Source organism: Eurosta solidaginis, chromosome 3 (assembly GCF_040869045.1).
Source record: "Eurosta solidaginis isolate ZX-2024a chromosome 3, ASM4086904v1, whole genome shotgun sequence".
NCBI lineage: Eukaryota > Metazoa > Arthropoda > Insecta > Diptera > Tephritidae > Eurosta > Eurosta solidaginis.
The window spans coordinates 72465977-72491961 of NC_090321.1; the positions used below are offsets into that span (position 1 = coordinate 72465977).

The 25985-nt window shown below is 38.0% G+C and overlaps 3 protein-coding genes and 2 long non-coding RNA genes across 18 annotated transcripts in view; 2 read left to right on the forward strand and 3 right to left on the reverse strand.

The window, feature by feature from the left end:
* Dyb (Dystrobrevin) overlaps positions 1-25985 on the forward strand; it is a 352841-nt gene that overhangs the window by 314068 nt on the left and 12788 nt on the right. The gene's annotated exons all lie outside the window — the stretch shown is intronic.
* The window catches only part of Rbpn-5 (Rabaptin-5), a 371253-nt gene that overhangs the window by 121546 nt on the left and 223722 nt on the right, over positions 1-25985 (reverse strand). The window lies entirely within an intron of this gene.
* The window catches only part of Treh (Trehalase), a 342181-nt gene that overhangs the window by 97609 nt on the left and 218587 nt on the right, over positions 1-25985 (forward strand). The window lies entirely within an intron of this gene.
* LOC137246449 (uncharacterized) lies at positions 5841-6446 on the reverse strand. 2 transcript variants are annotated; one of them, XR_010951502.1, is made up of 3 exons: positions 6334-6446; positions 6054-6276; positions 5841-5974 (listed from the first exon to the last, which is right to left on the reverse strand). It is a non-coding gene; the product is annotated as an uncharacterized lncRNA (long non-coding RNA). The 2 variants fall into 2 exon arrangements; XR_010951501.1 differs by having other exon boundaries at positions 5861-5994.
* LOC137243932 (uncharacterized) lies at positions 11291-11896 on the reverse strand. 2 transcript variants are annotated; one of them, XR_010950681.1, is made up of 3 exons: positions 11784-11896; positions 11504-11726; positions 11291-11424 (listed from the first exon to the last, which is right to left on the reverse strand). It is a non-coding gene; the product is annotated as an uncharacterized lncRNA (long non-coding RNA). The 2 variants fall into 2 exon arrangements; XR_010950682.1 differs by having other exon boundaries at positions 11311-11444.

Consider the following 25985-nt stretch of genomic DNA (forward strand, 5'->3'; position numbering starts at 1 on the left):
CATCGGTTGTCAGCTCAAAGCCTGTGCTCAAGTTGGGGTAGGTCAGCATTACTTCTTCTGAGACAAGAACATTTTTAAGTTTCGTAAACGCCACCATTGCGTCCTCATCAAGGGTAATCTGTTTTTTTGCCGATTGATTTTTGGACACGCGTCCCTCCTCCCCTCTTAAAACGGCTGTAAGGGGTTTAGCTAGCTTCGCATAATCTTTAACGAAGCGCCGGTAATAACCCGACAGACCCAAAAAGGATCTGAGCTCTTTGAGGTTCCGTGGAACTGGGAAATTTTGAATAGCCTCTATTTTTGAAGGATTTGTTTTGATTCCTTCCGGTGTTACAATGAATCCCAGAAATTCGACCTCCTTTTGAAAGAACTTGCACTTATCCAGTTGTACCTTCATGTTCGCATCTTCGAGTGTGCCGAAAATACTCTTTAGATGAGCTGTGTGATCCGCATCAGTTTTGCTGAATATTATGATGTCATCTATGTAAACGTAGCAGCAATGTCCTATGTAGTCTCGTAAAATGTCGTCCAGCGTTCTCTGGAAAATTGAAGGGGCATTCTTTAAGCCAAATGGTAGCCTGGTGAACTCATACTTCCCGTTATTTATGGAGAAAGCGGTCTTTTCTATATCTGAATTTTTTAAAGGAATTTGATGAAAGCCGCTCTTCAGGTCAATGACCGAGAAAAGTTTATTGCTCCCCAGTTGGGAAAGGACCTCGTTAATTTCGGGAATAGGGTAACGGTCTGCTATTGTTACAGAGTTCAACTTCCGATAATCTATAACCAGTCTGTATTGCTTGTTGCCTAAGGAATCTGGTTTTTTATCCACTATCCAGACAGGCGAATTATAGGGTGATCGTGATGGCCTTATGATGCCGTCCTCCAGGAGTTTATTAATTTGTCTTTCGACCTCTGATTTTAGGAACATTGGGTATGGATAACTTCGCGAGTATACAGGGTTGTCGGTCGTCGTCCTAATTTCTGCCTCCACTACAGTGGTATATGTCAGTTTTTCATCGGGTTCTGCGAAAAGCTTTAAGTGCTGGTTACAGAGATCATGAAGCCCTCCCCTTTGTTCTTCTGTTAGGTGCTCAGTTTTTATTTCCAAATTATTTACCGATTTTGATAACAATTGCTTTATTCTGATTTTTTTACCATTTTTAATAATCATGTAATCCCTAGAGGTATGAATTACCGCATTCAATTGTTTGAGGCTGTCATTCCCAATGATGCCGTGGAATGACACCAATGAAGGCAAAACGAAAAACTTAAGGCGTTCCTCGTTCAAACCGAAAAGATTCAAAAATATATGATGCGATACTCTTACTTTACCTCCGACAGAGTTCGCGTAAAAAATGTTTTCGTTTGGTAAGGGGTTTTTCGCCAATGAAGGCTGTATGTAGTTTTTATTGGAGCCAGTGTCTATAAGGAATTTTAATACCTCTCCATTGCCGGTTTTGCACTGGGTGTAGGGCAATGTCGAGTGTGTCAGCCTAAAAAATGAACGTCGCAAAACTCTTCGCCTTCTTTTTCGCTGTCATGTGCGTACCGCGAATAATCCTGATAGTAGTCTTCCCAGGATTGTGTTTCTTCTGCGTTCCGTTCGTCAGTTTCGCGTCCGTATGTACCTGCTTCGTATTGCTGTGCTTCGGGTACGGCAGCGTCAGGTGATGGTTCTATGTGCTCTATCCTTTGAAGTTTAGGAGCAGCATTTCTATTGAATTGCCCTGTGTTCGCCGGGGGTGGTCGTTTCGACGCCACGTTGCTGTATCCTGGCCTGTTCATGTAATTGATATTTCTTGTTCGCATCGATTGGTCCACGTCCATAGGTGTGGGTGGTTTTGGTTGTAATGGCCTTGGCGGTGGATTACCGTAATGCATGGGTCCTTGGGTATTCGGTGTATTTGCGTACTGTAGATGTGGGCGTTGATATTGTTGGTATTGAGGTTGCTGATACTGTTGTTGCTGATGGTATTGAGGTTGCTGTGGAAATCGGGTAAATGGAGATACTGATTGGGGGAAATGTGAAAGGTGCGGGTAAAATGGTTGATTGGGTGGTTTCCTTGGTGGAAGTGTAGGCTTTTGTTGGTATGTGCCAAATGATGCTGCAGGTAGCATTGGTCTTCTGGGTAAATTGTACTGGCTGTTAGCGTGAGCAGTTCTAAAGTTCTGGTTTTCCAGCTTAATGCATAGATGCAAGGCTTCGGGCAAATCAGACGGCTCCTTCATGCCGAGGAGTCTGGACAGGTCACCCGATAGTCCTCGAACAAAGGTATATAATGCCTTGTCACGGTATGTACGCGTGAGGACACGCATGGCCTCCCCGCCAACATCCATGCAGGATACTTTGTTGAGTATCAGCGAAAGGTGGGAATACACCTCCGCGTAGAACTCCTGTACCGATTTCCTGCCTTGGACCAAACAAGTCATCTGGTACTCCAGGGTGCTTAAGTCCCGCTTGTCAGCATAGTGTGCTGTGAGGCACTGGGAATTGCTTTCCAATTGAAGGGGGTGTTGTAGGATTCGAGCGCAGCGTCAGCACTGCCTACAATCTTGTTGCGAATCACGCTTAGAATGCCAAAGAACTTAGGTGAACCTATACTTGGTTCATAAATCTTCAGGATTCGCTCTACACTTTTTTTCCAGCTACTGAATTCTGCTGGGTTGCCACCGAACTCGCGCAGGGATCTCACGACGTCGGGCACTTTGTCCATGTCTGAGAGGTTACTTCGAAATTGTTCGTCAATTAGTTGGTCCGTTAAGGGTTGTTGTGTGGGATGAAGTACTCTCCTAACTATGTTATTCTCGTCCGTCACCAGAATTTCAGTTATTAGATCCTTAATAAGGTTCCTAAACTCAGGGGAGGCATTCACCGATTGGGGAATGCCAGCTGGTTGCAGCTGAGGTTGTGGTTGTACTGGTGCCCCTGCTGGAGGTGCACCTGCATTACCCAACAAGGGTGGTCGTAGCACATTATTTTGCGCCATTTTTGCTCTAAGTTATTAATGTGTTTTACTTTAACAATCTCTGGAGGGTCCCTTTTCAGGTGAATCGCAGAGTTGGATTTGTGTTATTTTTAATTGCCTATTTAATTTATGAGCTGTACGAGGTCTTTATTATTCAGTGCAATTAGGGATAAAAAAAACTCTGAAATGCAAATGTTAATAACCTATTTGCAATATCTCCTTAAAACTCTTAATTTTATACAAGTCAAAATACCTATTTTCCTTTTTTTTTTTTTTTTTTTTAAATAATTTCACTTAAATATTCTTACGATAAGACAGCAAGCATGGATTTTCGATTTCTTCTCTTTTCCTTCCGGGTACTAAAGATCGGCTATTCCACTTGAATTACACTCGCTTGCTGCCCCTTCCTCAAGCGTGGGTAAGGGGGTGAGTTCTTGGTCCTTTGTCCGATGGTAACGGCGAGCCTTTTTGGATCGACTTATGCACTTTTTATTTCGCGACTAGACCCTTTGACGTTGGGCGCCAGTTAATTTAGACTGCACTAAATTGTTTAAAAAAATATTTTTTTCTACGGCAGGAAGCCGTATGTTTTTATTTAATGTCAAAAATAGAACTGAATTACAATTTGGAAATGTGCTTAATTATATACCCTGATCTTCGCTGTCGCATCACTGCTTGGTGAATATTCGTTGTTGCGCCGCAGCTCAGAAAATATGGCTCAGATATCTGGTGTCCAGACATGCAGTCAGCAGTTTTGGCGATTGCGCGTTAAGGCATCTTGTGTAGACATGCCGTCAGCACTTTTGGCGATTGCGCGTTTAGAATTGCAATATTTGCATCTGGATACTTTGTATCAGCGTGAGAGAATGAATTTCTGGTTCTTAAATGTTTGCTATGTTAACTTATATGCAATACCACTACCAGTATTCCTGCAAAGATTCCAAGGGCTGTTGATTTCGCCTTGTAGAACTTTTTCATTTTCTTCTACTTAATATGGTAGGTGTCACACCCATTTTACAAAGTTTTTTCCAAAGTTATATTTTGCGTCAATAAACCAATCCATTTACCATGTTTCATCCCTTTTTTCGTATTTGGTATAGAATTTTGGCATTTTTTTCATTTTTCGTAATTTTCGATATCGATAAAGTGGGCGTGGTTATGGTCGGATTTCGGCCGTTTTTTATACCAAGATAAAGTGAGTTCAGATAAGTACGTGGGCTAAGTTTAGTAAAGATATATCGATTTTTGCTCAAGTTATTGTGTTAACGGCCGAGCGGAAGGACAGACGGTGGACTGTGCATAAAAACTGGGCGTGGCTTCCACCGATTTCGCCCATTTTCAGGATTGGTAAATTTTTGTTCGACTTATGGCATTAAAAGTATTCTAGACAAACTAAATGAAAATGGGCGGAGCCACGCCCATTTTGAAATTTTCTTTTATTTTTGTATTTTGTTGCATCATATCATTACTGGAGTTGAATTTTGACTTAATTTACTTATATACAGTAAAGATAATAAATTTTTTGTTAAAATTTGAATTTAAAAAAAAATTTTTTTAAAAAGTGGGCGTGTTCTTCATCCAATTTTGCTAATTTTTATTTAGCATATATATAGTAATAGTAGTAACGTTCCTGCCAAATTTCATCATGATATCTTCAACGACTGCCAAATTACAGCTTGCAAAACTTTTAAATTACCTTCTTTTAAAAGTGGGCAGTACCACGCCCATTGTCCAAAATCTTACTAATTTTCTATTCTGCGTCATAACGTCAACCCATCTACCAAGTTTCATCGCTTTAACCGCCTTTGGCAATGAATTATCGCATTTTTTCGGTTTTTCGAAATTTTCGATATCGAAAAAGTGGGCGTGGTTATAGTCCGATATCGTTCATTTTAAATAGCGATCTGCCCAGGAATCTACATACCAAATTTCATCAAGATACCTCAAAATTTACTCAAGTTATCGCGTTAACGGACAGACTGATGGACGGACATGGCTCAACCAAATTTTTTTTCGATACTGATGATTTTGATATATGGAAGTCTATATCTGTCTCGATTCCTTTATACCTGTACAACCAACCGTTATCCAATCAAAGTTAATATACTCTGTGAGCTCTGCTCAACTGAGTATAAAAATGAGTACAAGAAGAAATAAGTAATATATGCACATATGTATGTATGTATATACCTACACAAATATTGTATGTACATATCGTATATGAATTACTGTAAGTAGGTAAAATCAAGCCATAAAGAATAGAAGTTTAGTTATTACAAATATTATTGACCAGCGATAACAATTATCGATTATTACATATCAAGCTTACGATATAAATTTAATGAATAATACTAAGGGAATATCAGTCGCGAACAGGAAGAATTTATGCAACGTTTGGTCAGGTTTAGTCATTGTATGTGACAAAACGCCGAGTCATGCTGAGTTGCAGGAAATTTGGTATTCAAGGTTGGATTCGAGCTCAAGGCCAGAACAATATTTTTTTATTTTTCTATAATTGAAAAATTGTATTTTGTTTTTGGAATAGTAAGTAGAAAACAACAACCTGCCATAGCTGCGCAGATATATATGTAGATCCATTTCGAAGGTTGCTAAGAAGTCTTCACCATCACTACGCTTTAGGCACGCAGCGCTAACCATTAAAAAATTACTATCATACTAATTATTTTTATAGGCCTTGAGCTCGAATTCGAACCAGGAGTTTTTTCTAATTTTATTTAGTTCACTGCTTTTCACATCATTGCAACTTGTATAACTTTTTATTTAGAACATAAAAACATCTTTGATGGATTTTTATGAAATGTCTGAGACTTTCTGAAATTCATTTGACTTCTTATGAACCACTTTTGCCATTTTCTGAAATTAATGAGCCACAAATTAAATATGTATATGAAATATATTTGAGGTTTTTTGAATAAATTTGGAAAATCTGAAATATTGATGACTTTCTGAAATGCACTTGAGCTTTTCTGAAATAAAGTTGAGGTTTTCTGAAATACAATTGGAATATCTGAAATACATGTTTGGGTTTTTGAAATACATTTTATCTGAAATACATTTGTTCCTTACCGAAACACAGCTGAAAATTCTGTGATGAAATGGGCTATCTCTACGCTAGTTCCCACCTTGTCTTATTTCCTGCAGGGACAAATCAATTACAAAGTCTCTTGCTGCCACAAGCGTCGCTCTCGGTTGTTACTCTTCGCCATCTTTGCCACTTCTACAGCTGCGGCTGCTCAACAGTTTGTTGATAGAAATTTAACTCAAAGTAGGTACATACATATATGTGTTACTGAAACCAAAATATACAATGATTTTTATTGTAAAACATATTTTAACTACAACTTACTTTTGTATAAAAGTGAATAATTTAGTTGTAAGTTTAGTGAGAGTGAAAGAACTTGAAATTTAAATGCCTTAATAAGTTATCGTCAGGTAGCAGCAAATGTTTTGTAAGTTATTGCAGTGATATCGAATACGTTCGCGCATTCAACAGGAATCGCATACACATACATAAATCTTCTATACGTAGTCGTTTTTTATTTAGTTAAATATTTTACTTTCCAGTGGTTTATTTACCTGAACTTACTTTGTTTAGTAATTCAGTGTTGGCGGGATGACATGGCCTCTGGGTGCTATACAACGCTACAAACAGTTTGAGTTTGATAGGAATTCTTTTGAAAGAAACAGTGAGCTTTTATTGTAAGCTTTTTTATATTATTGCCACAGGGTGACTCAAATGTTTTAAACATTCCGCAATCACACACTTGCCTACACGTATTAGTAGTTTAGTTAACTAGTTCAGGGCCGAGGAGAGGGGGAGGCAGCATCCAGGGTAATTGCCCTGGGGCCCGGAAGGTTTTTGGGGGCCCGGCAAGGCAAAAAGCAATATTGACAGTACTCTAACTAGGATTTCATAGATACATACATATTTTGTTGCTACAAAAAATTGTTTTAAAATTGAAAATCACTAAACTAAAATGATAAGCATCCGACCAAATACTATGTGGCATAGTCATAGTCGAAATAGAATGTGATTTTAAGTTAGATAAACGTTTTTGACATATTTTTATAAGAGCTATCTGTCAAAAATGCTTCAACTAACTTAAAATCACATTTTATTTCGACTTCCCAACGACTTAAGTGGTCGCCATTTCCTTCAACTCATACTCCTTACTACTCTAAAAAAACGGCGAAAAAGTAAAGCGTGATTGGCTCGCTTGGAGTGCAACAAAAGAAGCGCTTTTTTGTTTTCCATGCCGGCTTTTCAGCAAAATTTCCGAAAATACCCGATCAGCTTTGACAAAATCTTCAGGTTATTCTAAAGAAAAATTTTGGAAGAGGTTACACGACAAAATTCCTGAATATGAAAATAATCAAAATCATAAAACTTGCTATATAGAGTGACGCCAATATGAAATGAGAATTCGAAATACAAGTTCAGTGGATTTTCTCTTAGCGGAAACCCTTAAAAATGAAGCAGCTCGTTGTGAAAGGTGCGGGTAAAATGGTTGATTGGGTGGTTTCCTTGGTGGAAGTGTAGGCTTTTGTTGGTATGTGCCAAATGATGCTGCAGGTAGCATTGGTCTTCTGGGTAAATTGTACTGGCTGTTAGCGTGAGCAGTTCTAAAGTTCTGGTTTTCCAGCTTAATGCATAGATGCAAGGCTTCGGGCAAATCAGACGGCTCCTTCATGCCGAGGAGTCTGGACAGGTCACCCGATAGTCCTCGAACAAAGGTATATAATGCCTTGTCACGGTATGTACGCGTGAGGACACGCATGGCCTCCCCGCCAACATCCATGCAGGATACTTTGTTGAGTATCAGCGAAAGGTGGGAATACACCTCCGCGTAGAACTCCTGTACCGATTTCCTGCCTTGGACCAAACAAGTCATCTGGTACTCCAGGGTGCTTAAGTCCCGCTTGTCAGCATAGTGTGCTGTGAGGCACTGGGAATTGCTTTCCAATTGAAGGGGGTGTTGTAGGATTCGAGCGCAGCGTCAGCACTGCCTACAATCTTGTTGCGAATCACGCTTAGAATGCCAAAGAACTTAGGTGAACCTATACTTGGTTCATAAATCTTCAGGATTCGCTCTACACTTTTTTTCCAGCTACTGAATTCTGCTGGGTTGCCACCGAACTCGCGCAGGGATCTCACGACGTCGGGCACTTTGTCCATGTCTGAGAGGTTACTTCGAAATTGTTCGTCAATTAGTTGGTCCGTTAAGGGTTGTTGTGTGGGATGAAGTACTCTCCTAACTATGTTATTCTCGTCCGTCACCAGAATTTCAGTTATTAGATCCTTAATAAGGTTCCTAAACTCAGGGGAGGCATTCACCGATTGGGGAATGCCAGCTGGTTGCAGCTGAGGTTGTGGTTGTACTGGTGCCCCTGCTGGAGGTGCACCTGCATTACCCAACAAGGGTGGTCGTAGCACATTATTTTGCGCCATTTTTGCTCTAAGTTATTAATGTGTTTTACTTTAACAATCTCTGGAGGGTCCCTTTTCAGGTGAATCGCAGAGTTGGATTTGTGTTATTTTTAATTGCCTATTTAATTTATGAGCTGTACGAGGTCTTTATTATTCAGTGCAATTAGGGATAAAAAAAACTCTGAAATGCAAATGTTAATAACCTATTTGCAATATCTCCTTAAAACTCTTAATTTTATACAAGTCAAAATACCTATTTTCCTTTTTTTTTTTTTTTTTTTTTAAATAATTTCACTTAAATATTCGTACGATAAGACAGCAAGCATGGATTTTCGATTTCTTCTCTTTTCCTTCCGGGTACTAAAGATCGGCTATTCCACTTGAATTACACTCGCTTGCTGCCCCTTCCTCAAGCGTGGGTAAGGGGGTGAGTTCTTGGTCCTTTGTCCGATGGTAACGGCGAGCCTTTTTGGATCGACTTATGCACTTTTTATTTCGCGACTAGACCCTTTGACGTTGGGCGCCAGTTAATTTAGACTGCACTAAATTGTTTAAAAAAATATTTTTTTCTACGGCAGGAAGCCGTATGTTTTTATTTAATGTCAAAAATAGAACTGAATTACAATTTGGAAATGTGCTTAATTATATACCCTGATCTTCGCTGTCGCATCACTGCTTGGTGAATATTCGTTGTTGCGCCGCAGCTCAGAAAATATGGCTCAGATATCTGGTGTCCAGACATGCAGTCAGCAGTTTTGGCGATTGCGCGTTAAGGCATCTTGTGTAGACATGCCGTCAGCACTTTTGGCGATTGCGCGTTTAGAATTGCAATATTTGCATCTGGATACTTTGTATCAGCGTGAGAGAATGAATTTCTGGTTCTTAAATGTTTGCTATGTTAACTTATATGCAATACCACTAACAGTATTCCTGCAAAGATTCCAAGGGCTGTTGATTTCGCCTTGTAGAACTTTTTCATTTTCTTCTACTTAATATGGTAGGTGTCACACCCATTTTACAAAGTTTTTTCCAAAGTTATATTTTGCGTCAATAAACCAATCCATTTACCATGTTTCATCCCTTTTTTCGTATTTGGTATAGAATTTTGGCATTTTTTTCATTTTTCGTAATTTTCGATATCGATAAAGTGGGCGTGGTTATGGTCGGATTTCGGCCGTTTTTTATACCAAGATAAAGTGAGTTCAGATAAGTACGTGGGCTAAGTTTAGTAAAGATATATCGATTTTTGCTCAAGTTATTGTGTTAACGGCCGAGCGGAAGGACAGACGGTGGACTGTGCATAAAAACTGGGCGTGGCTTCCACCGATTTCGCCCATTTTCAGGATTGGTAAATTTTTGTTCGACTTATGGCATTAAAAGTATTCTAGACAAACTAAATGAAAATGGGCGGAGCCACGCCCATTTTGAAATTTTCTTTTATTTTTGTATTTTGTTGCATCATATCATTACTGGAGTTGAATTTTGACTTAATTTACTTATATACAGTAAAGATAATAAATTTTTTGTTAAAATTTGAATTTAAAAAAAAATTTTTTTAAAAAGTGGGCGTGTTCTTCATCCAATTTTGCTAATTTTTATTTAGCATATATATAGTAATAGTAGTAACGTTCCTGCCAAATTTCATCATGATATCTTCAACGACTGCCAAATTACAGCTTGCAAAACTTTTAAATTACCTTCTTTTAAAAGTGGGCAGTACCACGCCCATTGTCCAAAATCTTACTAATTTTCTATTCTGCGTCATAACGTCAACCCATCTACCAAGTTTCATCGCTTTAACCGCCTTTGGCAATGAATTATCGCATTTTTTCGGTTTTTCGAAATTTTCGATATCGAAAAAGTGGGCGTGGTTATAGTCCGATATCGTTCATTTTAAATAGCGATCTGCCCAGGAATCTACATACCAAATTTCATCAAGATACCTCAAAATTTACTCAAGTTATCGCGTTAACGGACAGACTGATGGACGGACATGGCTCAACCAAATTTTTTTTCGATACTGATGATTTTGATATATGGAAGTCTATATCTGTCTCGATTCCTTTATACCTGTACAACCAACCGTTATCCAATCAAAGTTAATATACTCTGTGAGCTCTGCTCAACTGAGTATAAAAATGAGTACAAGAAGAAATAAGTAATATATGCACATATGTATGTATGTATATACCTACACAAATATTGTATGTACATATCGTATATGAATTACTGTAAGTAGGTAAAATCAAGCCATAAAGAATAGAAGTTTAGTTATTACAAATATTATTGACCAGCGATAACAATTATCGATTATTACATATCAAGCTTACGATATAAATTTAATGAATAATACTAAGGGAATATCAGTCGCGAACAGGAAGAATTTATGCAACGTTTGGTCAGGTTTAGTCATTGTATGTGACAAAACGCCGAGTCATGCTGAGTTGCAGGAAATTTGGTATTCAAGGTTGGATTCGAGCTCAAGGCCAGAACAATATTTTTTTATTTTTCTATAATTGAAAAATTGTATTTTGTTTTTGGAATAGTAAGTAGAAAACAACAACCTGCCATAGCTGCGCAGATACATATGTAGATCCATTTCGAAGGTTGCTAAGAAGTCTTCACCATCACTACGCTTTAGGCACGCAGCGCTAACCATTAAAAAATTACTATCATACTAATTATTTTTATAGGCCTTGAGCTCGAATTCGAACCAGGAGTTTTTTCTAATTTTATTTAGTTCACTGCTTTTCACATCATTGCAACTTGTATAACTTTTTATTTAGAACATAAAAACATCTTTGATGGATTTTTATGAAATGTCTGAGACTTTCTGAAATTCATTTGACTTCTTATGAACCACTTTTGCCATTTTCTGAAATTAATGAGCCACAAATTAAATATGTATATGAAATATATTTGAGGTTTTTTGAATAAATTTGGAAAATCTGAAATATTGATGACTTTCTGAAATGCACTTGAGCTTTTCTGAAATAAAGTTGAGGTTTTCTGAAATACAATTGGAATATCTGAAATACATGTTTGGGTTTTTGAAATACATTTTATCTGAAATACATTTGTTCCTTACCGAAACACAGCTGAAAATTCTGTGATGAAATGGGCTATCTCTACGCTAGTTCCCACCTTGTCTTATTTCCTGCAGGGACAAATCAATTACAAAGTCTCTTGCTGCCACAAGCGTCGCTCTCGGTTGTTACTCTTCGCCATCTTTGCCACTTCTACAGCTGCGGCTGCTCAACAGTTTGTTGATAGAAATTTAACTCAAAGTAGGTACATACATATATGTGTTACTGAAACCAAAATATACAATGATTTTTATTGTAAAACATATTTTAACTACAACTTACTTTTGTATAAAAGTGAATAATTTAGTTGTAAGTTTAGTGAGAGTGAAAGAACTTGAAATTTAAATGCCTTAATAAGTTATCGTCAGGTAGCAGCAAATGTTTTGTAAGTTATTGCAGTGATATCGAATACGTTCGCGCATTCAACAGGAATCGCATACACATACATAAATCTTCTATACGTAGTCGTTTTTTATTTAGTTAAATATTTTACTTTCCAGTGGTTTATTTACCTGAACTTACTTTGTTTAGTAATTCAGTGTTGGCGGGATGACATGGCCTCTGGGTGCTATACAACGCTACAAACAGTTTGAGTTTGATAGGAATTCTTTTGAAAGAAACAGTGAGCTTTTATTGTAAGCTTTTTTATATTATTGCCACAGGGTGACTCAAATGTTTGAAACATTCCGCAATCACACACTTGCCTACACGTATTAGTAGTTTAGTTAACTAGTTCAGGGCCGAGGAGAGGGGGAGGCAGCATCCAGGGTAATTGCCCTGGGGCCCGGAAGGTTTTTGGGGGCCCGGCAAGGCAAAAAGCAATATTGACAGTACTCTAACTAGGATTTCATAGATACATACATATTTTGTTGCTACAAAAAATTGTTTTAAAATTGAAAATCACTAAACTAAAATGATAAGCATCCGACCAAATACTATGTGGCATAGTCATAGTCGAAATAGAATGTGATTTTAAGTTAGATAAACGTTTTTGACATATTTTTATAAGAGCTATCTGTCAAAAATGCTTCAACTAACTTAAAATCACATTTTATTTCGACTTCCCAACGACTTAAGTGGTCGCCATTTCCTTCAACTCATACTCCTTACTACTCTAAAAAAACGGCGAAAAAGTAAAGCGTGATTGGCTCGCTTGGAGTGCAACAAAAGAAGCGCTTTTTTGTTTTCCATGCCGGCTTTTCAGCAAAATTTCCGAAAATACCCGATCAGCTTTGACAAAATCTTCAGGTTATTCTAAAGAAAAATTTTGGAAGAGGTTACACGACAAAATTCCTGAATATGAAAATAATCAAAATCATAAAACTTGCTATATAGAGTGACGCCAATATGAAATGAGAATTCGAAATACAAGTTCAGTGGATTTTCTCTTAGCGGAAACCCTTAAAAATGAAGCAGCTCGTTGGAGAGGGATACTTCGCAAAATTCTTGATGTTGTTTTGTTTCTTGGAGAAAAAGGATTGGCATTTAGAGGGGATAATTCATTGATCGGAAATCCCAAAAATTGAAACTTTCTTGGTATTTAGGATCTGATCAGCAATTAATACCCCCTATTGCATGAACATTTGGAGAAGGTGAGGGAATCTCAAACGAAAAATAAACGTCTCCAAGCACATTATTTGTCTGATGGAATACAAAATGAGTTCATAGAAATCTGTGCAAGTCAAGTAATTAGAAAGATAGAAGGCGAGAGAAAATCCGTCAAGTATTACACAGTAATAGTGGATGCAACCCCTGATTCGGCGCATATTGAGCAGACTGTTTTTATATTGCGTTATGTTTTTCAGTCTTCCATAGTGACTATTATACTCAACGTGCTTTGCACACAGAGTATATTAACTTTGATTGGATAACGGTTGGTTGTACAGGTATAAAGGAATCGAGATAGATATAGACTTCCATATATGAAAATCATCAGTATCGAAAAAAAATTTTATTGAGCCATGGCCGTCCGTCTGTCCGTTAACACGATAACTTGAGTAAATTTTGAGATATCTTGATGAAATTTGGCATGTAGGTTCCTGGGCACTCATCTCAGATCGCTATTTAAGATGGACGATATCGGACTATAACCACACCCACTTTTTCGATATCGAAAATTTCGAAAAACCGAAAAAATGGGATAATTCATTACCAAAGACGGATAAAGCGATGAAACTTGGTAGGTGAGTTGACCTTATGACGCAGAATAGAAAATTAGTAAAATTTTGGACAATCGGCGTGGTACTGCCCACTTTTAAAAGAAGGTAATTTAAAAGTTTTGCAAGCTGTAATTTGGCAGTCGTTTAAGATATCATGATGACATTTGGCAGGAATGTTACTACTATTACTATATATGTGCTAAATAAAAATTAGAAAAATTGGATGAAGAACACGCCCACTTAAAAAAAATTTAAAAGTCAAATTTTAACAAAAAATTTAATATTTTACAGTATATAAGTAAATTATGTCAACATTCAACTCCAGTAATGATATGGTGCAACAAAATACAAAAATAAAAGGAAATTTCAAAATGGGCGTGGCTCCGCCCCTTTTTCGTTTAATTTGTCTAGAATACTTTTAATGCCATAAGTCGAACAAAAATTTACCAATCCTTGTGAAATTTGGTAAGGGTATCGCTTCTATGACGATGTGTTTTCTGTGAAAATGGGCGAAATTGGTTGAAGCCACGCCCAGTTTTTATACACAGTCGACCGTCTGTCCTTCCGCTCGGCCGTTAACACGATAACTTGATCAAAAATCGATATATCTTTACTAAGCTTAGTTCACGTACTTATCTCAACTCTCTTTATCTTGGTATAAGAAATGGCCGAAAACCGACTATGACCACGCCCAGTTTTTCAATATCGAAAATTACGAAAAATGAAAAAAATGCCATAATTCTATACCAAATACGAAAAAAGGGATGTAACATGGCGATTGTATTCGTTTATTGACGCAAAATAAATTTTAGAAAAAACTTTGTAAAATGGTTGTGACACCTGTCATATTAAGTAGAAGAAAATTAAAAAGTTTTGCAGGACGAAATCAGAAGCCCATGAAATCTTGGCAGGAATACTTTTCGTGGTATTACATATATAAATAAATTAGCGGTACCACAGATGATGTTCTGGGTCACCTTGATCCACATTTTGGTCGATATCTCGAAAACGCCTTCACATATACAACTAAGGGCCACTCCCTTTTAAAACTCTCATTAATACTTTTAATTTGATACTCACCCTTATGGCGATATCCCGAAATGGCGTTCACCTATAGAACTATAGCCCACTCCCTTTCAAAATACTCTTTAATACCTTCCATTTAATACCCATAACATACAAACACATTCCAGGATTACCTTAGGTTCATTTTCCTACATGGTGATTTTCCCTTATTTTGTCTCCAAAGCCCTCAGTTGAGTATGTAATGTTCCGTTACACCCGAACTTAGCCTTCCTTACTTGTTTTTATTTTCATATGTTTTCTCACTATCACTGAGATCGGTTAGTGTGATTGATTGCCTAAGGTTTTTGCTCTGTTACAATTAACATATGTAATCTTAACATTACGTTATTATAAGGATAGCAAATAATTGCTGCTTCTCAAAATTGTAATCAGAAAAATCAAACTACCATAGTTTTTTTTGGTCATGCAGGAGCTATTTTCAGGTTGATATCATTGCTGAACTGTGCTGAGATCATTTTGGGATAATTCCGAGACTTTTTTGTAGCAATGTTTGGGAACATTTCAGTTGTGCAAATCTATTCCTGGATAATTTCGGGATTACTTTGAGATCGTTACGGGATCATCTGGAGATCATCCGGAGCCATTTCAAAATAGTTTCGGGATTATGTTAGGGACTATTTCGGGATAATTTCGTTACTATTTTGGAATCATTTAGTAGGTTTAGGAAAAGTAAGTTTATGAATACGAAAAGTTGTCGAGCTGTTACTATTATCGGATTGTTATCAGCATGATATTGACGTGTAATCGACTTGTTATCGCTTAAACTGTTATCAAGAAGGTGTTGTAGATAGATAGATAACTGTTGAGGATTGTACTGCGGCTATTGGTCTATTGTGCGAGCCCCAAAACTTAGCCCCTACATCTGAAGACCGCTGTTAGAATTCTTAGAGCTAGAAAGTGAGCGTTATCGGTATATTATTGATAAATTATCGACGTGTTATCAGTCTTTTATCGATTTGTTATTGAAGAAATTTAGATTTTTCATCGATTTGTTATAGTAAAAATATCGATTATTTATCGAAATGTTATCGATTTGTTACCTTAAAATATCGGTATTTATTCGATAACAAATACATTTTTTTGCTGTAACAAAGCGATATTTTTCGATAACTGTTGATAACAAACCCCAAATTTTTCGATATTTTTCATAACAAATGGATTTTTTCCATAAATCGATACATGCGCATAAATAATTCACAGCTACATATGTTATTCGTTTACAGTAACTCGTATATGTTTATGTATGTATGTACGTCATAACAGAACGTGATTTATATTTTTTCAGTGATTGGTTGCTCTCGTTCCCTGACTATTCCCGTTATTTTGATTGCAAAACGGTTGTTCTCTGTGAGAAAGCGAAATCAGCAGTACCGAAATTTAACAGTTATTTAAAGAGTGATTAATAAATAACTGTTTTAATTGAAAATATCGGTTTCGTGCACTGTTAGTTACGATCTCTGGTTCAAACTGCCCGACTACACCGCAGGGTCGAAGATTGTTTTCAATGAGTAGGTGAAATCAAGCACAAAGGGGTTCACAATCCCAGCTTACACCCCGATTACAGAAAGAATCTTTTACTGTTATGACTTGAATTCAAAACATTCAGAACGGAAATCGGCATCAAAAATCCAAATCAATCGGAATTTTCGTCCTTTCGGAATCGGAATCGATGCACTATTATATACATATGTACTAGAGGTTTACGCCGATCACTTTATCGGCGGCGACTTTAAATACTTAATTTTTCTATTAGAAGAAAATATGTAGGAAAGATTTTGCTTATACTTATCCGGGGTTTTCGAGGCGTGTTGGGATATGTATCTCGCCGATCGTTCAAAAAATTTCAGAAGTTACTCCTTGCGGAGTACAAGGCAGGCTTTGAACCTAACCCCGGTCTTAGTGACTGGTACTGCTGCGTCTGCCGAAAAAAAATAGAAATACTTAAAATGGTCACACTTTTGTCTGTATGTCGCGTGTAAAGCGTAGTTTCACCAAAGCAGATGTTCTGGGCTAGCTTCTTATATATACTCGTTGTCGACACGATTTCTTCAAATCATATGTGACTTCTCGCTGGTCACGCAAAAAGGTAACTTACGGCCGCTATTAATGGTCCATTAATAGTCATGATTCTCGTGGCACAGTTTTAACAATCAAGATCAATGATGGCCTATTGTTTATCGCGCCTCCAGTTTTTTCGGCGATTTTAAAGAGCTACAGTTTCCGAAGTACGAACAGAGTAGCAATCCCGACTACCAGTCGCTACCACGCCTCATGGCCCTCACACCATATGCCAGGAACGAAGTTATAGGACTGCGACATCCGGTCATTTGTTCGACAATCTTGGAAAAGCTTTTTTACCACTTTGAGTCTCCTTAGGAAAGACAAAACCCCACCTGGTAAATATATGTGCCTACGCAGTCACATTTGTAACAGGAGCCGTAACGTGTAGGTGATATTTAAACTTGGTTGATAGGCTATAATCAAGGTGATACACTCCAAGGGACTAGTTGGGGATATGGCCGGCAACTTTAAGAAATGTCAAACCGGGAGACTTGGATTTGGAATGATGAAGTGTGAAATCAAAATTAACATTTCAGATTTTATTTTATACTTTCGCAAATAAACAACAGATGGCTATATATGAGACAAAGTGATTTTTCAAACCGTTCTTATACGTACTTTATCTCACACACACAAATATGTAGTCATCAGCCGAAGTAGTTACTTACACATACACACGCATATAGCTATGGGAGAGGCGTGGACTACAGATATACATGTATATACATAGCTGGTAACTAACCAAGCATGAGCTTCAACTGTTCGGGAAATTACTAGACCTTAGGAGTAATGGGTCAACGAGGAAACCGAGAGTATAAAGGCAGCGCAAGCTGAACAATAACGAATCAGTTTTGATTTAAGCATTGGTTGTGAAATACTACTCCCAAAGTAATCTAAATAAAGACCAGTTTGCAATACTGAATATTGGAGAGATTTATTCAACAGTTTAGCGAATCGAACGCGAGCAAAAGGTTTCAAATAAGCGGAATTTCCTTAAATTCGTTACAATATTTTTCATCTCATTGTTGTTGTTGTTGTAGCGATAGAGATGCTCCTCGAAGGAATTGTTTTTTTTTTCTTTTTGCAAAATTGGAACCGATACCGAAGCATTATTTAGCATCGGTTTCTTTCCTTGATTTTTTTGCTGTTAACATTACAAACTTACATTTTTCAACGTGACTTTTTCTTATTTATTTGTGAAGCTAATTAATACAAATGGCATGTTCGAGTATTAGTGGATAGTATATGGAGCGACGAGCCCCCATCTTTAATAGGTGAGCAACTAGTAGTGTAATATCATGTATATGCGTGTGCGCTTATTACAAGAGAGCGAGCACGTGTGCAAACCGAACTAAAGTGCTGATGAAATTCAACCATCGAATGTACGAGAGAATGTATATAAAATAAAAGACAACAACAAATATGAACATGAATTTGTTTACTTAGCTGGGTTTTAGTGTTGGATAACAAAATTGAATACACGCCAGTAGATTTACGTACAAATATATTTATTTATGTACATAAAGTAAACAATTTTGTAAGTATTTATGTATGTATTTAGATATAATATACAGGCACAGTTGCGAATTTTACTTTTTAGATTTGCGGATTAAAAAATGTTTTCAATTGACCAACGAGATCTATCTACTGTAACTACATATAAGTGCATACATACATACATCGTTATGTATACATATCCATATAGTACTTGAGTGGTCATAGAGTACAAATCGTGCTATAGATGATGTTATTATTATTAGGCCTGGAAGCACTGCGACCTTTGTGTAGATCTATTGTGCATGACCTTTCAGACTAATTTTGTATGTGGGGGCTTTTAATGTATCTAAGTACCTCTTCAGACTTTTTACTCCATATCACATAGGGATTAAGAGTCATTCCACCTAGATGGAAGAGTCTCTGCCTTGCCAGAGCGACGCATTCGCAGAGAATGTGATCCGACGTTTCATCCTCCATCTCACGGAAACGACAAATTTGAGTAACGGATAGATTTAACTTACTTAGGTGATATCGTAGACCACAGTGTCCCGTATAGTACCCAGTGAGGGTTCTTAGGTCCTCCCTGCTTAGATTAATGAGTTTGGCTAATACTTTCGTTGCCGGAATTATAAACAGTTTGGCCTGTCTTTGCACTTGGTAGTCAATCCAGTGACGTCTGAATTGTTTTGTTCACCCTGCTTTGCTAGGTAATCTGCATATTCATTACCTTCATGTCCCTGATGTCCGGGAACCCATCCTAACAAAACCTTGATTTTGGCTCCCAAGTCATTAAGGATTTCAATGCAGTCATCCACTAGCTTAGATGTAACTATGTAGGATTGCAAGGCACGCAGACCGCTTGGCTGTCCGACAAAATGTAGATGCTCTTCGAGGATGAGACTCTCCGCAGACTTCTATTGCATGGATTGCTGCCTGAAACATGGTAGGGTAGCATCCCATTGGTATCGATTTCTTGAAGATCGGCCCATAGATGTCAGCTGCCGTTCTTCCGTCATCGAATTTCGATCCGACCGTGTAGATGAAATTGGTAGCACTCTCGAAAAATGCTATACACATCACAGAAAATGTTTGATCTTATTTATGTTTTTAACCTGCTGAGCAAACAGAGCAAAAATGTATTTTTTTTAAATTATTCTTTCTTAGATAATGGCGAGATCTTTTTTGCAAAAATAAGAAAGTACATATGTAGACGTTTATTTATATATATCATACGATGTAGACATATATGCCTTCGAATGTCATAATAATCAGCGCTGTGGTGGTGGCGTTCGGCGAGTTTTTACGTTTTCTACATACATATTTAAGGCTGTCGTGCCCGTTTATTGTTTATGGCGAAAAGTGGTCCGACATGGAACTACAATTGGATAATTGTTGGAACACTTTTCTGCCGTCCTCAACGAAGACAGCGATGTACCGCCCATGAATGATGAACCCGAGCTCGCAATCGATGATGTATCATCATCACCCGTCTACACCACTCGATTATGACGAAGTCAGAATAGCAATAATCAGATAAAAAAATAACAAAGCCGCGGGCGCTGATGGATTGCCTGTGGAGTTATTCATATAAGGCGGCGAGTAGTTGGAAAATCGCATGCATCAGCTTCTTTGTAATATATGCTCGGACGAGCGTATGCCTAAGCGTTCTTTGCCAAGTCCATAAAACAGGGGATCCTGCAAACTGCGTCAACTAACGCGGACTCAGTATTCTTAGGAGCGCATATAAGTTTCTGTCAAGCGTATTGTACACTAGATTAAAGCACACCATTAATCGGCATATTGGACCTTATTAGTGCGGTTTCAGACCTGGTAAATCTACCATTGACCAGATTTACACTATGCGCCACATCTTTGAAGAAACACACACAACTCTTCGTCGATTTTAAAGCCGCCTCGACAGCACGAAAAGAAGCTGCCTATATGCCGCTATGTCTGAAATCAAAACTTATACGGCTGTGCAAAATGAGGTTGAGCAACACCATCAGCTCAGTCAGAATTGGGAAGGACCTCTCCGAGCCGTTCGAAACTTAATGTGGATTCAGACAGGGTGAACCCCTATACTGCGATTTCTTTAATTTGATGCTGGAGAGAATAATATAAGCTGCAGAACTTAACCGCTCTGGAACAACATTGACATCAACGGCCTAAACACCCACGCCGTAACTTCTGCTTACTCCAAAATGTACAAAACGAAGTACCTCATATTAGCAAGCAAATGCGATGACTCTTTAAATATATGTAAGGCGCGATAACCTGTGAAGAGATTTTAGGCCGAGCTTCTCTTCCAATTTGTGTAGTGCTCCTTTTAGTTTTGCCTACAAATTGTTTTATGCCAACTCCGAACGGTATCTGCAAGGCAGATGATTTTTCAATGAGAAGCTTTTCATAGCATAAAAACACTCGAAGTGCTTGCCAAACACTGCCGAGGGGCGAACCCGCTTAGAAAATTTTTCTTCTAATTGAAAAAACTTGTTTCAAAAATTTTGATGCTTCCGGGGCGGGAACCCAGGATCTTTAAAGTGGTAGGCGGAGCACGCTACCATCACACCACGGCGGCCGCCGGCGTTGACTCTTTGCCTGATTACATAAGGTACATTGTTGGCAGCCATAATTTCGAAATAGTAAAGGACTTCGCTTATTTGGTCGGTCCAGCGAGAGTGATTACCAATTAATGCTACTTTGGGCTGAGTAGGCAATTGAAAAGTAAAGTCCTCTCTCGGCAAATGAAGATCATGCTCTACAAGTCACTTATCGTAACCATTTATCGTAACCGTCCAGCTATATGGTGCAGAAGCGTGGACCAAGACAACATCAGATGAGACGGCTCTGGGAGTGTTCGAGGAAAAATTCTTCGAAGGATTCATGGGGCGCTCCGCACCGGCGACGACGTGTACCGAAGAAGATTTAGTGATGAGCTGTACGAGCTTTACGCCTTGATAGTCCAGAAAATTAAAACAAAAACAAAACGGCTATGCTGGCTAGGTCATGTTATGCACATGAAAGATGATGTCTATTCAAACCCGCTTAGAGCGCGGCTCCTACTCCGCTGGAAGAAACAGGTGGAAAACAATTTAAGTTCCCTTGGTGTGAACAGCGAAGAAGCGACTGGTGTTCGCTGATGGGCTGTTATAACCGGTTAAACGGTTGTGTCCCAATGAAGTAAGTAAGATCTAAGCTTCGCCTATCGCATCACTTGGATAGCGGTGATGCCACATTTTACGTTCACAAGTACATCAAAAATCGGGTATCGGCAGCATTTTCATAGTCAAGATGCATGCACCTACAAATATCATAAGCCTTTAAACATTTGCCTGGGCCGTCATCAGAAAAGTGCTGTTACTAACTACATACATATATTACACTAAACTCACTTCCGTTACATCTCTAGTATTAATGTGAGCAAGTACATAAATACAATTTTACCTGCCCAATTTTCACGTGTTGACTTTTCATTGAAATCATGCCTCCAATCACGTGCACTTGTATACCAATGTATGTGTGTATGTATGTATGTACATATGTACAAAGTATACAAGTTCTGTAAAGGTCAATTCTTTCTCTCTTTTTGAATTTGTATGACAAGTCAACTCTCTAATTTATGCCCTTCACTTTTTTGTTTGGGTGTGGTGAGTGCCTTATGACCATTACGAATATGTAACTAATCTGTTGGCTCTACTCACACGGATTAAATCAATGGCATTTGCACGTTGATATGATTCATTATCAATTGACTTGTGATATCAATTCTTACTAATAGAATAATATATTGGCGTTTATAGCTAGGTAGCAAATATATTTATGTTTATATGCGTAGGTATGTGAATTTGTGTATTTATTGCTTGTATATGGCTGCAGCCAAGTATTAAAATCCGGTCATCAAGTTGCCGGCAATAAAAAAATATTGCGAATAAATAAATTACAATTTCCGCTTAATATTTACGCGCTTCCATTTAAAAATACACCAGACTCAATGTAAGCGAGCGGCAGTGTGGCAGTGATCACTACTCGACGTACATAATTAGCGTCAATTGAGACGATTTTTTTATATTAAATTAAACTAGACCTGGGTTTATGTGCTTTAAATTTGCTGAAATTGCATTCGTGCATACTTACATACATATACGCATATGTACACACATATGTAGGTACTATAGGAAGTCAGAGTAACCTACATGCCCGATAATAATGAGAAGAATCGTCGAAACTCTTTTTATGACAGAAGATTACTGGACCTTTCTAAGCGAGGATCTCGAAGTTATGGAATTCCCACGAATAAGAGAGCTGGAGGTATTGGGTGCAACACAAAGAGTTGTCGATATGTAATAAGTCCTCAGGTCCCGATAGAATGCCAAATATTGCCCTTAAAGCAGCGATAAGGTCTACAACATCAATATTTAGGGAACTTTTCAACGCCTTTATTCAGGAAGACGCCTTCCCCCGCTCATGGAAACGTCCAAGATTAGTGCTTTTGCTGAAACCTGGTAAGATGCCCATTCTCGTCCTAGCCATCCTCCTACAGGCCATTTTTTATGTTGGACTCGATAGGAAAGCTTCTGGAGCCTGCTATTATCGGGCGTCTATTGGTTTGGATAAAGTTCCACGATAAACGCAATACGAACAGTTGCCATTATAGCCCGTTAAGCCATAACCGGAGGTCAAAGTAAAGGAAAGCACTGCGGACTGATTACTTTGGGTATAAAAATGGCATCACTACGAAACTTTGGAACACCTGCCTTCCTGCGTAGAATAGAGTACTCGTCTTTGATACCTACGAGGTGCCAAAGAAGCACAATTTCACCGGCGGCGTTCCTCAGGGATCTGTTCTAGGGCCAATGCTATAAAATGCGATGCATGGCGGTGTGGTACAAATTGATCCTCCTGGAGATACTCAAATTATCGTCGTAGCAGTGGCTAAAAAAACTGGTTCTACTCCAAGCATTATGTAATGACGCCGTAGGAAGAAAAGAGGAATGGCTGACGAATTACAGGCTGGAGATGACTATCAATTAGGCAAAAGTGGTCTTGGTGAGCTCAAAGCGGATTGTGGATGAGTTAGTCCTGACCATAGGAGTTCATCAAATAAATTCAAAGTCTTACTTGAAATATTTAGGAGTAAACATTGACTCAGAACTAACTTTTAAGTTGCACTTCAGGGCGGAAAAGTTTTTTAAGTTAATAAAGCGAATAATGCCGAATATCGGTGGACCAGGCGAAGCTACCTGTCATCAGTTGGCAAAAACTGTGGGGAGAAACCAGGAAAGCGTGATAAACCTTCACTTTGGTTCGGAATATTAAGTGGGCACGGCGGTTTCAAGGAGTATTTCCATAAGCGTAGGATAGAGGTGGGTCCCTTCTGACCACACTGTCCCACCGAAATGGTAAAAGTAGAACACGTAATGCTTCACTGTCCTCGTTTTCTCGGCAAAAGACTCTCTGCACACAGAGTTTTTGAAGCTGAACTTTTATAAAGAATTTAGTGGCCCGTAATGTGCCACATAGATTGTTTGGCTGCTGCGAGCAAAATGGTCTTTCTAGTTATGACGCCATTGATGCATGTTAAAAGGTGGCTCAGAGAAACGGGCAAGCGAAGCAGTGACCATAAAATCAGCTTTTCCCACCGTGACTTATGCCTATTGGCGGCCCCACGGAGTGTGGACGCATTAACAGGATTAGCGTGGTTTCATTGTCCGACTTGAGGGCATTGCGCTGTCACAACGTCCAAAAAACAAAAAAGGTATCATAGGATAACTGGATAAATAACTTTTTTCTTTATAAAAAAAAATTGTCTTACTCAGAAATAAAAAAAAGTGTATTCTTTTTTCTTTATGTTTTTTGTAATATATCTTTTGTTTTTTCTCATTCATCCACTAAGAACGTTTTAGTATTTACATATATGGTTTATGCTATTTGCGACATTAATGTGTGAATGAGGAATAATGGAATATTTTAGTTGCTCTTTGCGAACTCTCTAATTCGACGTTCCTCCCGCAATGTTTATGAGGGTATGAGACATGGGTTTATGCAGGTATGTATGTATTCAAGTACGAGGTACTTTTACTTGGATATGTATTTTAATCTTACCCTACTCATTTTATCGTTACTTTCAAAGGTGTATTAGTTGGTGGCATACAAACATGTAACGTGTCTGATTTAGCACTCATTCGCTGTTTAGCGCTCATTGCGAGCATTAAACGCCCATGATTGCTATGTTCTCTGTAAGAAATGGGTTTAAAAGCTGAGTTCCCTTTAAAGAAGCTGGGAAAGATATGTACACTGTTAAAAAGGCTAGGGCGGTATTTGTATGGTGACTGTGTCCCAGGGAAACCTATATCGGAACTTATGTTTCGGAAACTGCTAGATGTATGAACTCTATTCATATATGTACTTTCAGGGACCAGCTTTCCATATAAACTTGAGATATTAGCCAAAGTAAGCCAAAAAAGCATACCTCGGAAACTTACAATGCTAGAGGAGTTAAATAAACGGAAGGATTTTGGTAATTTCGCTTGGCAAATATGGAAATATCTTTGAATGCAGTATGATGAAATCCCCCGCAACAGATTACTCAGTCGTTTGATCCTAAAAAAATAAACTGACCTTACACCTCATCCATGCATATATAGTGATAGTACTAGGTTCTCATTTAAAATACACGTATCAAAGTATTGATGCTAGTACTCATACTCAGCAAAAAGTATCGAGTATACCCGATCCGAGTGAGTACTTCGGCACTTTACCAAAAGGGAAGAAACTTTGTATATTTTTTTATAAATGGTATCGTATATTTAAAATTGGGTAAATTGGCAGTAAACCGGTAAGAAGCAAAACGGCAGTAAACCAGTAAGAAGCGAAAACAAACATTATATACCCAATCATTATATACTCACATATGGGGATTTTCACATTAAGTGACGGAAGGAAGTTTAGTGTGGTTAAAGTCCCAAACTGACTTTGAGCTTTCGATGCTTCTTCCTCATAAAAAACAAAACAAATGAAGTGTTCCCATTCAAAACACTTGATATTTCCAAAATCCACTAAAGATGGTGAAAGGTTGTCATTGTAGGGTACGAATGGATTGCGATATTTCTATGGGCTTTGAAGCTTGCGTTGTAGAACAGTTTCAAAGCTCAAAAAAACATAAAAATTTACAATTGTTTTTCTGTTTTATTGGCCTATTGATAAAGAATTTTTGATTAGAATACGAGCTGAAGACTTATAACAATAATATTTATGATAATTATTTTTTGTTTAAATTTTTCTAAAATGGCACAACGCTTCTTTTAATACCCGACATTTTTCTACGTGCTAAGTAGACAGCCCCTGTTGTAAATTATGTATTACAAAAAGTGTACCGATAAATGTAAGTAAAAATCGATACTATCGGTTCGATACTTGTAGGAATCTATACTTTCATGGTATCGTTTTATTCCTGTACAGATGGAAACTCGCTCCCATAGAATGGCGCTATCAAAGGAGAACTTGCACACAGAATGCGAAATAATCAAAGAAACCCCAGTCACTTGTTATCAGGATTTTTAATATATTAAACCCTTACCTATCCCTATATTGACACATATAAAATAAAATTCGCACATGAAATGTCCCCAGATAATACATACTAATTTTGATGTGTAAACATATTTGCTCGCGTTATGGGGGA